At 32.4% G+C, this 14,358-nt stretch overlaps 2 long non-coding RNA genes across 2 annotated transcripts in view; one reads left to right on the forward strand and one right to left on the reverse strand.

Moving 5' to 3' along the window:
- The window catches only part of LOC122239261, a 31,909-nt gene extending 26,543 nt beyond the window's left edge, over window positions 1-5,366 (reverse strand). Inside the window, exon 1 of the long non-coding RNA XR_006218209.1 lies at window positions 5,208-5,366. This is a non-coding gene — a long non-coding RNA (uncharacterized LOC122239261). The remainder of the gene's footprint in view (window positions 1-5,207) is intronic.
- A 4,709-nt stretch (window positions 5,367-10,075) lies between these two features.
- The window catches only part of LOC122239262, a 78,104-nt gene continuing 73,821 nt past the window's right edge, over window positions 10,076-14,358 (forward strand). The window contains exon 1 of the long non-coding RNA XR_006218210.1: window positions 10,076-10,169. This is a non-coding gene — a long non-coding RNA (uncharacterized LOC122239262). The remainder of the gene's footprint in view (window positions 10,170-14,358) is intronic.

Consider the following 14,358-nt stretch of genomic DNA (forward strand, 5'->3'; position numbering starts at 1 on the left):
AGTTGCTAAAACCAATGTCAAAGAAATTACTGCCTGTGTTCTCCTCTAGGATTTTGATGTTTGAGGTCTCACATTTAGATCTTTAATCCATTTTGATATATGCGTGTATGGTGTAATAAAATGGTACAGTTTCATTCTTTTTCATGCCACTCTCCACTTTCCCAACACCATTTGTTGAAGAGACTGTCCTTTTCCATTGTATGTTTTTTCCTTCTTTGTCAAAGATTAATTGAACATGTAGTTGAGGGTTTATTTCTGGGTTTTCTATTTTGTTGTATTAATCTATGTGTTTATTTTTGTGCCAGTACCATACTGTTTTGATCACTACATCTTTGTAATACAACTTGAAGTTCAGAATTGTGGTGTCTCCAGCTTTGTTTTTCTTTTTCAAGGTAGCTGTGTCTATTAGGGATGCTTTGTGTTTCCATAAACAGCTTAGAATTTTTTTTTTTTTTCTGAGGCTCCTGGGTGGCCCAGATGGCTAAGCGTCTGACTTCAGATCAGGTCATGACCTTGTGGTCCGTGAAATTTGAGCCCTGTGTCAGGCTCTCTGTTGACAGCTCAGAGCCTGGAGCCTGCTTCAGATTCTGTGTCTCCCTCTCTCTCTGTCCCTCCCTTGCTCATGGTCTGTCTCTCTCTCTCTCAAAAAATAAATATTTAAAAAAAATAAAAATAAAGAATTGCTTTTTCCAGTTCTGTGAAAAATGATGCCAGTATTTCCATCATGATTGCATTAAATGTGTTGATTGCTTTGGATAATATAGACATTTTAACAATATTTGTTCTTGAAATCCATAAACATGGAATGTTGCCATTTTTTGTGTGTGGTTTTCAGTGTCTTTCATCAGTGTTTTACAGTTTTCGGAGTACAAGTCAGAAAGTACAACTTTAAAAAAATGTTTTAAATTTATAACTAATTACTACTGAAAATTTATTGATGGTGAATTTTTATTCTTTGGTTTAAAACTTCTTATAGGTCTTTTATTTAAGTAAATTACTTGATTTTATATAGTGCATTATTGATGGATCCTCAGATAGATGTAGGTTGGTTCAAGTTATGAAGAAGTAGAATGTAAGAATGTAATGGCAGAATACTTGAAAGGACTTGATATGTTTTACTAAGTCTACAACTGTAAAAGCACTGAATTCCTTTTTTTTTTTTTTTTTTTGGAGTAGGATTGCCTCTGAACATTGTAATTATTTAATATTTGTGTAGCTAATGAATATCTAGGTAACAATTGCCTTAGTTATACATTCCTTTATCCATTTTATAATATGAAATATTTATTTCATATAGAATTTAACCTGTACATGTATAGTTCAAAGAATAATAAAAAGACAAATGCAACAAATATAATTTTGAAAAATAAGTAATTCAATAAACTAGATACATTAAACATCAGAATTTGGAAACCCGTTTAAAAAAAAGTGAATACACCATGAACCCTAAATAAACCAAACCTCAGAAAATGTGGAGAGATCCCACACACAGAGTAATTCTGTGCCAAGTCACCAACTTTATCTCAAGTGGTGTGGACAAAAAATAAAAACTAAAGCAATCTATCTCCTGAGCCAACTAAGATTTCTCACAAGTCCTTCAAAACCTGCAGGGTGGGAAGGTTGTGAAAGAAAACATATGAGACATTCATGGTCTTGATAAAGTATAGGACAGCTGGCTTGCAAAGGTTGAGTAGATACAAACAGAGCTGAACAAAGTATTTCAATGCACAGACAATGGAGATTGCAACTCAGGAGCAGAGAAAACCCCATAGCATCCTCAAAACTTAGTAACCAATATTCGTAGAAGGAGAGATCAGTTAATAGTTCCAGAAGTTAAGTTATAAAACAGAACACTGGGATTAGAGAAGTGCTCCAATACCAAGAACTAGTCACAGGAAAGTAGATTCCATGTTCAAAAAATTTAATCCAGTGATGAGCTAAATAAAACTAAAGCATAAACAACTTCCATATTTAGTTTATCAACAGATCCTTGGGATTCAGTTCCCACTATACTGACCTAAGAGAAAAAAATGTATACTCTTTTGTGGAGGTAAATATTATTCACACTGTTCTCTACTGTTATTTTTATAATAAATGCCCATTATATAATCAAAGATTACAAAACACCTAAAAGAAAACAAGAAAACGTACACCACAGTTCAGAGAAGAGTCAATAGCAGGACATTTAGAGATGGGCCAAATTTAGAAATTATCGGACAGATATTTTACAATAACCATTATATAGACATGAAATAGATAACACAGATGAGAAAATGCAAAGGCATGTCTCATACTTGCAATACGTGTATCTTTCAAAAATCTAGTGTCAGATTATATAAAAAAACCTTGTAAATTCATAAGAAAAAGGTAAGCACAGATTTTATACGTCTCATAAGAGGATATTAATCTGATGTGCAATGCAATAATGCTGCCAGGTAAATGTAAGTTAAAAGTAAAATAAGAGGTAGTTATAAACTAATAAAAAAGCCTAAAATTAAAAAAAAATAGTAATACTAAGTTTTTACAAGTTTTTAAAAATACCTGGGCCTTTCATATATTGTTAATGGGAGTATAAAGTTGTCATTCATTTTGGAAAACTGCTTAATGTAGTCAATTTATATAAGCATCTACACTTTGACCCTTCAATTTATTCCTAGTTTTACCCAAGAGAAATAAAAATATTTGTTCACAAAAGAATTGTAGAAGAAGTTGGATTGTAGAAGGAGAATGGATTGCTAAATCATGGTATGTTTGTATGATGGAATATTACCCAACAATAAAAAAGAATAAATAGCTGCTACAAGATAAGCTGGATGCATATAATTATATAATTTATGATTCCACTTATGTTAAGGTCAAGAAAAGCCTAAACTAATCTATAATGATTTACACCAGAAAGCGGCTGCTAATCAGTGTAGGTACTGGGAATTGGTGAGCCCAAGAGAACTTTCTGTAATGATGAAAATATTCTATACTTTGATTGTAACAATTACACAGGTATATATGATGGTCAGAACATATTGAACACTTAAAGTCTATGGAGTTTATTTTCTATTAATTATATTTAAATTAAAATAAATAATTGTCTATCCTAAAGTTAGGAAGATATTATTCCATAATAATATCTAAATTATTTACAGCTTTTCTCTCAAATGTAAATTTTTTTATATCCTTAGAATTGATTCATTTTCATTTTTTAAACTATGGATAACTACTTGTCCCAATATTATTTATCAAAAAGCCCAATTTACTCACTGTACAATGCCACTCCTTTCATGTAAGGTATTTATGTGTATGAGTCTGTTTCTGGACTTTCTATTATATGCCACTGTTTTGTCTATTCTTGCAGCATTTTCAAATGGTCTTAATCACTATAGCACTATCATGGTTCTTGAAACTTTATAAAACTCTGAGCAGACAATTAGTACTTTTTTCCTAATCACCATCCTCTCCATACAATAGCTATTTCGAAACATCACTATACATTCCTTAAAGCCCTTTCCCTGGCCACTGTCCACATCGCACTCAGCTAAATACCTTAAGTCCTACCTAATAGAGAACATAATGGCTCCCAGGGCTTCTACCTCCAAATTTATCAGCTCATCAATCATCCTTATACCCTTCCTTCCCATTTTGGTAGAGGGAATGTTATTGCTATAGACAGCAATAACTGCAGTTGCTGTTTCAATCTCATCTCCTCTCATTTTCTCAGGCACGTTACACCATCTATTTCATTCTCTTTTCATGTATTACCATCTATTGCATACATTTTGTCTCACTTTTAAGATTCGTGATTTTCCCTATTTTAAAAAAATATATTTTAAAAATAAAAATAAAGAAAATAATTAAAAAAACATTTTTGTCTTTATTGTGCATATTACATGTCACAAAGTTCACACTATACTCTAGAAAATATTGTTCATACACTTTTTATTAGTATAGATCATGAATTTATCTCATGTCATGAAATATCCTTTTAATACATAAGCACTTCAATAGATAATTTCATAACATCAGATGGATGTGCATATATCCCTTCTTGTTTTACAACATTTTCAAATAATGCAAATAGTTGTGTTTTTGTTTTAAATGGACACAAAAATAATAAAAAGTGCCTCCTTTCCCACTCTACAGAGTTAAGTATTTTGAGAATATCTATGTGTGCATGCGGGGATAATCCCTTATTAACATGAATAGATAAATATATACCCTCTGCAGCAAATTTTGTTTTTTAACTAAATTATCTCTTGATGATTTTGTATGTCAATTGTTTTATCATTTATAAAATAGGTAATAATTTTTAATGCCTGCATAATATTCCAAAACTATACTTTATAAACTACTCTCCTATTTTTCATTTCTCATCCTCCACTATACCACTCTTTTCTTTTGTTTATTTTCTCTCTATTCTAATGTTTCAGAAAATTATGATCTTTGTTTCTTTTTTATAGATTTTATTTTATTTTTAAGTAATCTCTATACCCAACATGGGGCTTGAACTGAAAATCTAAGATGAAAAGTCACATGCTCCACCAATTGAGTCAGCCAGGCACCCCTATAATTTTGATCCCTATTCTCAGTGGATGTATATTTTCTGAAGTGCCAATTATTGATTACTCACAAATCTTTGTAGTCAATTCGATCCACTTTTTATTTTCAATCTTGTGTATCTGGAAACTGATTAGAAGTTGTCTAATCCTGTAGGCATATGAAAATCAATATTTCTATTTTTTTAATGTTTATTTATTTTTGAGAGAGAGTGCAAGTGGGGTAGGGGCAGAGAGAGAAGGAGACACAGAGTCTGAAGCAGGCTCCAGGCTCTGACCTGTCAGCGCAGAGCCCGATGCGGGGCTCAAACCCACAAGCCGTGAGATCATGACCTAAGCCAAAGTCAATGCTTAACTGGCTGAGCCACCCAGGTGCCCTATGAAAATCAGTATTTCTAAACAAGAACGAATCAGTTTTCTCTAAACCTGAATACAGTATTTAATTTCTACTGAATTCTGTTCTTCTGGATATTATTCACACATGGTAAATGATCATCTTATTGATCTAGTTACTTAAACCAAAACTGAGAGTTATTCTTGCATCTATTCTCTTATGTCCAGTAAGGAACCAAGTACAGCAGTTTTTACTTTCTTAGTGCAATTAAAATGTATCCCCTTTGATATATTCTTACTCACTGCCTTATGATCCTGCTCACTTACCTCTAAACTTAATTACTAAATAAGCATTCCAACTGGTCTTTCTGAAGCCATCCAATCACTGCCCCCTAATATTTCAAACTGTACACTGCTGTCAAAGAGATCTTCTCAAATGTGGGGTTGATTCTGTTTCTTCCGCGTGCTGAATTATTTCTCAGAATTATTTTCCTTTAAGATAAAGACGATATATTTAATTTTACATGAAAAAAAAAAAAAACCCTGACTTTCTGTGCTAGTTAGAATTGTAAATATATTTCCCCAAGATCATCCTCTGGCTATTCAGTCAAACACTAATCTATGCACTGCTATGAAGGGCCTAAATTACCATTCATTTTACCTTAAAATAGGGAGATTATCCTGGATTATCATGGTGGTCCCAATCTAATCACATGAACTTTTAAAAGAAGAAGAAAAGGCAGAAGAGAGACACAGATAAGTCGCTCATAGAAAGGGGGGGTATAAAGGGAAATTGGAGAGAGTCAAAGTTTGAGGAAGCTGAACCCTCCATTGTTGATGGGGGAGATATGGGAAATCTGAGAAGGAATGTAGGCAGTATAGAGGAGCAAAGTGTGACAGATAGCAAAGAAATGTTACCCCAGTCTTAGAACCATGAGGAATTGGATTCTGCCAACCAGAATGAGCTTGGAAGCAGATTCTTCCCATGGCCTCTTGATGAGCGCTCAGAAGGCCAAAACCTTGGTATGGGGCTACTAAAACCCAGAGCAGAGAAACCAGTCAAGTCAACCCAAACTTCTCACTGGTAGACCTGTGAGATAATGACTTTGTGTGTTGTTTATGCTGCTTAATTTCTGACAATTTATTATGGGAGAAATAGAAAATTATTATATTTTTATCTTCTGACTCCACTCTCTCAAGCTTTATCTGTCATCACTGCCTCTTCCTCACTTTACCTTGAGAGATTCTGAAATATTTTATGTTCCCATATTACTAGGTTCCTTCCTATTTTAGTGTGCATATCTCCATGATGGCTATTTTTCTAACCCTTCTTATTTTTCCTGGCTAATTTCTACTTAGATTTCACAGTTCACCATAGCTATTATCTCCTCTAGAAACCTACCTGAACTACCAACTATCTCTTGAATGTTCAGCTTAAGTTCTTGAATACTTTCCCTTATGCTGAGTTATTTCCATTAAAACATTTAAGACATCCTCTGGTAATTATCAACTTGTCAGTCTCCTCGTCTTTGAATGTAAGATTTTTGAAGACATAAGCTATAAATCATATCTTTGAATAGCTTAGGACTAGCACAAAACACAAAACAGCGTTTATGCACAAGAAAATTATTTTATTGAATTTATGCCAGAATGATGGGCTTGCAGTTTGAGATGAATTCTTAGAAATGATTTATTAACTACCATGTATATCAATGAAAGGTCACTATCCTTTCTGTAAAATTATTTTGTCAATAAAGATTAACCTAAAGAGTCATTTACTGTATCCTGACACTTTATCCTTTACTTTAGATAGCTTATTTTAAATTAATTGTAGGAGTGATGATATTAACATTTATCTATTTAACTAAAAGACACATTGTTCACCTGAAACTGTGACCTTTTTTTAAGGCAAATCACATCACTCTCCATATTTACATGTTCTTATTCCTGGTAAAGTGTTTTGTGTTTTTTGTTTTTTGGGTTTTTTGTTTGTTGTTTGATTGTTTGTTTGTTTTCACTGAGGAATAGTTAATTACACTACCCTTTAAGGAACAATATTGAAAGATCATTAACTGCATTAATTTTTCTCCACATCCCTAACTTGCTCCTCCTCAAGTTGGAGAAATTCTACTAACTGTAGTGAACCAGAAATACATTGGCCTCTGGAGTTCAGACTCTTCTTCCATTTCATTTACTAGGATCTACCTTCCTAAAACAGCATTTGTTTTTATTTTCACTCTTGCTCTCAATGGTGCTGGCTTCTCCATACTGCTAGGAGAGCTTGCATTTTCCTAACTGCTCTATTTGTGACAGTCATAGTACTAGAAGTTTATTTATCAAGAGGTAGGGAGTACTAGAAGGCCCACGTTGGCCTTATGACAAAGCAGGGCAGTCACATTTGTGCCATTTTGCCCTACACCAAGTGTCTTATCTAGGGCTACTAAGGGCTGAAATACAGCCCAGACTTGACTTTCCAAATCCTGTGGCCTGCAGGGCAAAGGCCAGAAGAATGCCTATGCTCCTTCATGAGAAGATATATTGTGTGCATCCCTGTGTCTAATCTACCATTCTGAACTCCTTTATCTGTTTTCATTTGGTTCAGAACCAATAGTTCAGAGATCTCACTAATTAGATGATTTAAAATCATACACCAGACAACAAATCTAAGAGAAACTTGATTTTCAGTACTATGTCATTATCTAAGAGGCAATTATTTAATCTAAAATAATTTTGTCACAATTTGAAAATAACTTTTTTGTGTGTTAAATCTTAAGCACGCATATTTGACCATATGACTTACTGATTAACTAGATCACAGGATTTCTATGCTATGCATATGCTAAAATACCCATGTATGGATAGATAATCTCATGTGTTCTATTTCTAATGTGATACAGTCCTAAAGGGCACTAATAAGTGCCTAATTATTATTGCCCATTAGGCTATTATTTCACAAATCACTTTTGCCTCTTTTTTCAAAGGTAATAGTATCAGATTAATGAGTTACTGCTCTATTTGAAATATATTTATGAGTTTGCACAAAAAAGGGCAAAACCTTGCAAATTAGTCTCTTAATAATGATGATAACTTAAAATTTATATTAAAATTTCATTGTAATGAAATTCTCATGCTTTTGTATGGTACTTCTACTCATTGATCTTCTAAAGTACTCAGTTCCCTTTGCAAAATGTTGTTTGGATAAGGGGAAAACAGTAAAGTGAGGTTGAACGCCAGATGTTTAATTAACACCACTTCATCTAGTCTACTTCAGATAGCATAATGTTCTCATAGAGGAACGGATTTTCTTTCAGTATTTCATTTAAAATATACAGTAAATAATTTTCAATAATTGAATGACTCTGCACTGCAAACAGTTAATATGTAAAATGAACAGGAAAGAATGTGCTTATTTCCAAGTTGGTTTTACAAAATCATGACATGTCAAGAAACCAGCTTGAGATACTGTAGGATAAATAAACATCATGTAAATTGGACCACATTCACATATTTGCCTACAAAACTGGTTATTTTGTTTTCTTTCTGTATACAAGATCAGAATGCAATTTATTTCTCGATACAAAGCAAATGTGCCCAAATTTTCCAATTAAACTCTTTTACACTGTTTTTGTTAAAATTTTAACTCCTTAGTAGCCATAGTAGTTGGCACAATTACTTTTCAGTTTCCTACTGTATAAAAACAGCCTAATACTAGAGATTTGTCTTCCAGGGTGTTGAGTGAGCTAACTGAGATAGTCATGTAACATGTTTAGTCTAGAGTTAGGTATATTGTAAGTGAAAGGTAAATGTTAACTATCATTATCATGATTGCTTCTGAAAGCAGTAATTAGCTATTATTAATCATCTTATTTTGTAAACTCTTATTTCCTGCTAAAATGATGGTCCAGTCTTCCTTCTACCCTCAACAGCAACAGTGGATACATTTGGAAGACAGCACACTTACACAATTATTTTTGAAAATCAAATAAATTGTTCTCCCCTACCTAAGAGAAATCTTTTCCTTAGGAAAAGATTAAAAGCTCTTACAATGCCTCTATTAATATTATATTTAATTATGCCTTTTTAAAAAAGCAGATTATATTACCTTTCTTTTAGGCTTGCCATAAGTTTTTTAAGATGTTGGTATTTAATGTAGTAGTGTTTTTGTAGCAAATCTGCGATTTCCACAGATCATTTAGCCACATTAATCTTTAGAACTTGTGCCAAAAAGAAGACATTAAGAATTTTAGAGAATTTCAGTATGTTTAAATATCTAGTTTGATTTAAATGCAGATGAGTACCAAATTGCGTCCCTTTCCATCTTAAAAAAAAAAATTAACATTTCAATTTATTTTTTGAGAGACAGAGACAAAGAGTGGGCAAGGAAAGGGCAGAGAGACAGGAAGATACAGAATCCAAAGCAGGCTCCAGGCTCTGAGCCTGATGCAGGGTTCAAACCCGCAAATGTGAGATCATGACCTGAGCCAAAGTTGGATGTTCAACCACTCAACCAACTGAGCCACCCAGGTGCCCCAGTCCCTTTCCATCTTAATGTTCATGTGAAAAGGAGAGCTAAGGGGAGCAATGATATAGAATGCAAATGTTTTAGAACCAAAAAATGGCTGAGGGAACACCAGATAATCTGAATTAAAAGTAAATCAGTTACACAAAACAATGAACTCCTTATTTCATTCATTTTTTTTATTTTTTTACATTGATAGTATTTAATATTTCTTCTAATATATGTTGGGAAATAAAGGGAAATGAAAAGGTATTAGATGTGTCCTGCATTATATTCAGCACTGTATGTATTTAAAATAATTTATTTCTTACATCAGTGTTAGATTTTACACATATATCTCATATAGTACTCTCAACCATTGTGTGAATTGCTTTCTTAATTCTCTAAAGAAAAATCAGAATCTTGCCATTTAAAAATTTATCCTAAGTAGCCAAAGTAGAAAGTAGCTAGGAAAAAGCTTAGGTACAAACTTATGACTTGCTGATGACAAGGCTTGCTATCTCCTTTCAATCAAACACTCTTTCCTCCAATTTAACTTCAGTGCTCAGAAAGAGATTAACCATCTACTTTATTAGATATTACCAAAAACTTGGATCTTCTATGACATAAACGGAATGTTTCTCTTTTTATTTAGACATTCTTTTATTGTGCAGTCATACCATGAGGCTGGCCAAAATGTGCCAGGGTGGATGCAGCCTTGGAAAATGACAGGGCTTAGTAAATAACTACAAACAGATGTCAAATGGGCAAAATGAAAACAGGAAGACTAAGTGAGTAAATTCAAGATTAATTAGCTATAATCATTCCTCCTGATAATCTCATGTATTTTAATAGAGTATTTTTTAATGCTTATTTATTTTGAGAGAGACAGAGACAAAGCACCAGTGGGGAGAGGGGCAAAAAGAGAGGGAGAGAGAGAATCCCAAGCAGATTCTGCTCTGTCAGCACAGAGTCCAACACGGGGCTTGATCTCCACAATTTGTGGGATCGTGACCTGAGTGGAAATCAAAAGTTGGATGCTTAACCAACTGAGCTACCCAGGGGCCCTTAGTATTTTCATATTCACTTGACAATTTGATCTTTATAATTTTCATGTGAAGATTTGTAATTTTCCTGCATGTCCTTAGTTCTACATGCCATTCTCCCATGCATAAGATATTACTTGTCATTCTAGCTTCACTGCAGTATTCTTTGTACCCCTTATGTCTTTATATCTAAAAAGAGTGGCACATATTTTATAGACTTGTAATCATATACTGTTATAATTATGCTTTATGGAGTTATGTATGAATCCTGATTATTTTATACATTTGTCCAGCTCATTACTGTAAGTTGAAGGAGGGCAGAGAATGCCTATCAAAGTGTTGGTCACACAGTAAGAACTAAAAATGGCTTTGGTAAAAGACAGAAAAAGCTAAGGGAAGAAAAAAAAAAAGAACAGTGAAATAAAATTTATACACCTATGATTTAATGTTTAAAAGTAGTTCTGGGGCACCTGAGTGGCTCAAATGGTTAAGTGTGCAACTCTTGATTTTGTGTCAGGTCACGATTTCAGGATTATGAGTTTGGGCCCTGCTTAGGGTTCAGCGCTGACAGGGTGGAGCCTGCTTGCAATTCTCTTTCCCTCTCTGTCTCTCTCTCTCTCTTTCTCTCTCTCTCTCTCTGCCCTTCCCCCTGCTTGTGCTATCTTTCTCTCTCTGAAAATAAATAAATATACCTAAAAAAAAAGTAGTCCTAAACAAACAAAATCTGGTGACATTTACAAATAAAATAGTTGTTTTCCCAACACAATAATTTCTGTAAATATATTTAAATTTTTTCTGAATCATAGAACATTTAGACTATACACAATTATACCAAATTATTGAGATAATATGTGATAGGTAATTTTAGAAAGAATACAAAGTATATACATTTTTAGTTTGGGCATATAAATCACATCTCTAACATTGGAAATTAAAATATGAAATGGAAAACCACAAACTAGAATTTTTGAGTGGTTCTCTTTTTTTTAACCACACTGTAACATAGTTATTATAATAAGGATTTTAATTACAAGTAATTTAAGTTTATTAGATTATTATTTGAAAATTTATGATAATTAACAAATGAAAGACATTTCTGCAAAATTGTCTTAAAGCCTCACACCCACCACCAAATCCACAATTTTAATCCAGATCTGAGAGTAATTAATGAAATTATAATGAGATTTGTAAACTTGATGGTGATTTTAAATTTACACAAAACACTGAATGTTAAAAAAAAAAAAAAACTATCAATGCTTTCTAAAGAGCATTTAAACTTATTCAAGTTCATTAAAGGCATATTACGTTTCCATTTTTATCATGGTGGAAAGAGAAAAAAAATGTTTTAGTTTTCATTGCTCTTTGTTTTCCCATTTAGGAGAAAAGGAAAGCTAGTTCAAGTTATATTCGTTGTAAATATATCACTGAAATGCTAGGAATTAAAAAAAAAATGTTATGCAAATATAATCTGGTACAGGAATATATACATGTGTATGGGGTGTTTATATACATACAACACATCATATACATATATATATGGAACTTCATACTGTATATATTTTATATTATATATGTATTTAATTGTATGTAAGGAATTTTGAGAAGGGAATAAAATTTTGAAAATTACTGTGAATAAATGTAGTTCAGAGGAAGATATCAGGATTAATTTTACACCGTGAAATTATGTTTTATCAGTATTGGCATGTTTCTCAAGTACTTAGTTTCTAGTTGAAGAGAGGTAATGAGGTAATGGGAAGAGGGCCAGTACCAAAGATGAGTAGAAGTCCTCTCCTAAGGGCTCATTGTACCTTGTACATGATTTAAGGGTCTTGTACATTTTAGGGGTTCCACTCTCCAGAAAAGGGTTTCTACAAAAAAGGAAGACGTATTTTTAATAAAAATATCAATTGGTCTTAGAGTTATAGCTTAGCTAATTTTTGTCTTTCTATTGATTATTAGCATTACTATTATGCTATTATAATTTATACTGTTCATAAAAGCATCCAGGATAAAAATGTAACAAATTTTGGAGATATAATTTTTCTGCATTATAAATCTAGTATTTTTATATTAATTGGTATTTTCAAATTGCTCTAATTTGCTAAAAAATGACATTGGGGATAACAGGATAGTTTTATATAGCTTTCAATTTATTTGAAGTCAACTTTTAAGAATAATATATATTCAGGAAAAAATAGAATAACTTATATTCAGAAATTAGAAGCTTAAAGTTCAGTTGAATTATTCATTTAAGTAAACATTTTTTCCTTAAAGTCTACCTTTTTTTTTTACTGTAAAAACCAACATGTAATTTGTTTGTAATTATTCAAAATAAGATGTTTTCTATCTTAATGTATTGCCTACATCCTCATGCTTTTGTCAAAGTTCCAATATATATTTTGATTTCATGTCATATCAGTACTTGAAATAGCAAATGTGGTGTACTAAATCACAGACATGAACACCAAAGATAGTCCCAGGCACAGCACACGAGTATAAAAAATATTTAACAGTAATTCTGTTGGACAGAATAAAGCATGCTATCGATGTCTGAATCCACTATGCTATCATTTGAAGCTGTTAGCATTTTCTCCATCAAAATATTTGAATTATATAGTATTATCTTTATTTTCTTTATTTTTTTATTTCTTTGGGTTAGATTACTTTTTGAGTCTAAGGCATAGATAGATCTGTAAAATATATTCTAGTTCACGGCAATAAATATGCCACAGAGAATTCCCATTGAAATTTAACACTCACTGGAATTCCAGAAAATATTCATATATGCTAGGCACTTATGTTCTAAACCCTCCGTATAATCTTTGCAACAACTTGATTAGGTAAACTTTGTTGCTACTCTCACTGTGCAGATGAAGGAATTCAGACCCAGAGGTTACATCACTTGTAAGTATCACATAGCTAACAAATGCCAGAAATGAGTTTCAAACTCAGACTAAGGCATGATTTTACACTTCACCATACACTGTTTCCTTAGTTCCCATTCTTCATATACAAGCATAGAAAGGAGTAAATACAGATTTTGTGGAGGCCTTAAGTTGATATAATTTTGGTGGGTCCACACTAAGAAAAGGAATACAAAATTTCCAATAATATAGTAGTTATGAAAACAAATATTTAGTTAAGATGATAAATCATAGCAAATATATTAAAGATGAAAATACCCAAAAAAATCACAGAATTCAGAATAATAAAACAATATATTCATTAATTAACTGTCTGGTATCTACTGTCTTATGTTTTATTCACAATTTTTGATCATCACTTTATGGGACAAAGATTTCATAAATTATTTTCACATAGATAATAAAAAGGTAATTTAGTACTGCCACTGGCATTGTTGAAGTATGTTTGATAATTTGTAGTCATAAAGCATCCTACTTTACACATAGACACATGCTTATATTGCAGTACTATTTCAGGTTTTTTTGCTTTCTATCAAAGAAATGTGGGTAATTTAATACTGTACTAGTCTTTCCTCACTTTCATCAGTGCAGTTAGAAGCAATAAACCAACCCCTTTATACTCCTTATTTTGGCTGTAATATTGTAAGAGAGCAAATATTGATGACCCAGCCCTTGCTTTCAACTGATTCTCAATTGCAGGTAGCAAAAGTTGTTATTTTAGTAACTCTTACACCATGAAATATCAGTGGAAGCAGGATAAGTAATGCCATTAAATCTAACCAGATTACATAATGAATTATAGAAAACCCCAAATCAATTTAGAAAACTCCTTTTTAATATTCTTCTCTGAAATGACCTCCAGTACCAAAATCTGTATGCCAGGATTCAACCAGAGCAAGAGAACTAGCAGGATAGATCCATATCTAAAGATATAGATATGTGCATACGTAGTCATATATAGATATAAAAATGTTATTTATAGTCATATATACACAATATATGACAAATAG

Source organism: Panthera tigris, chromosome B3, assembly GCF_018350195.1.
Source record: "Panthera tigris isolate Pti1 chromosome B3, P.tigris_Pti1_mat1.1, whole genome shotgun sequence".
NCBI classification, from domain to species: domain Eukaryota; kingdom Metazoa; phylum Chordata; class Mammalia; order Carnivora; family Felidae; genus Panthera; species Panthera tigris.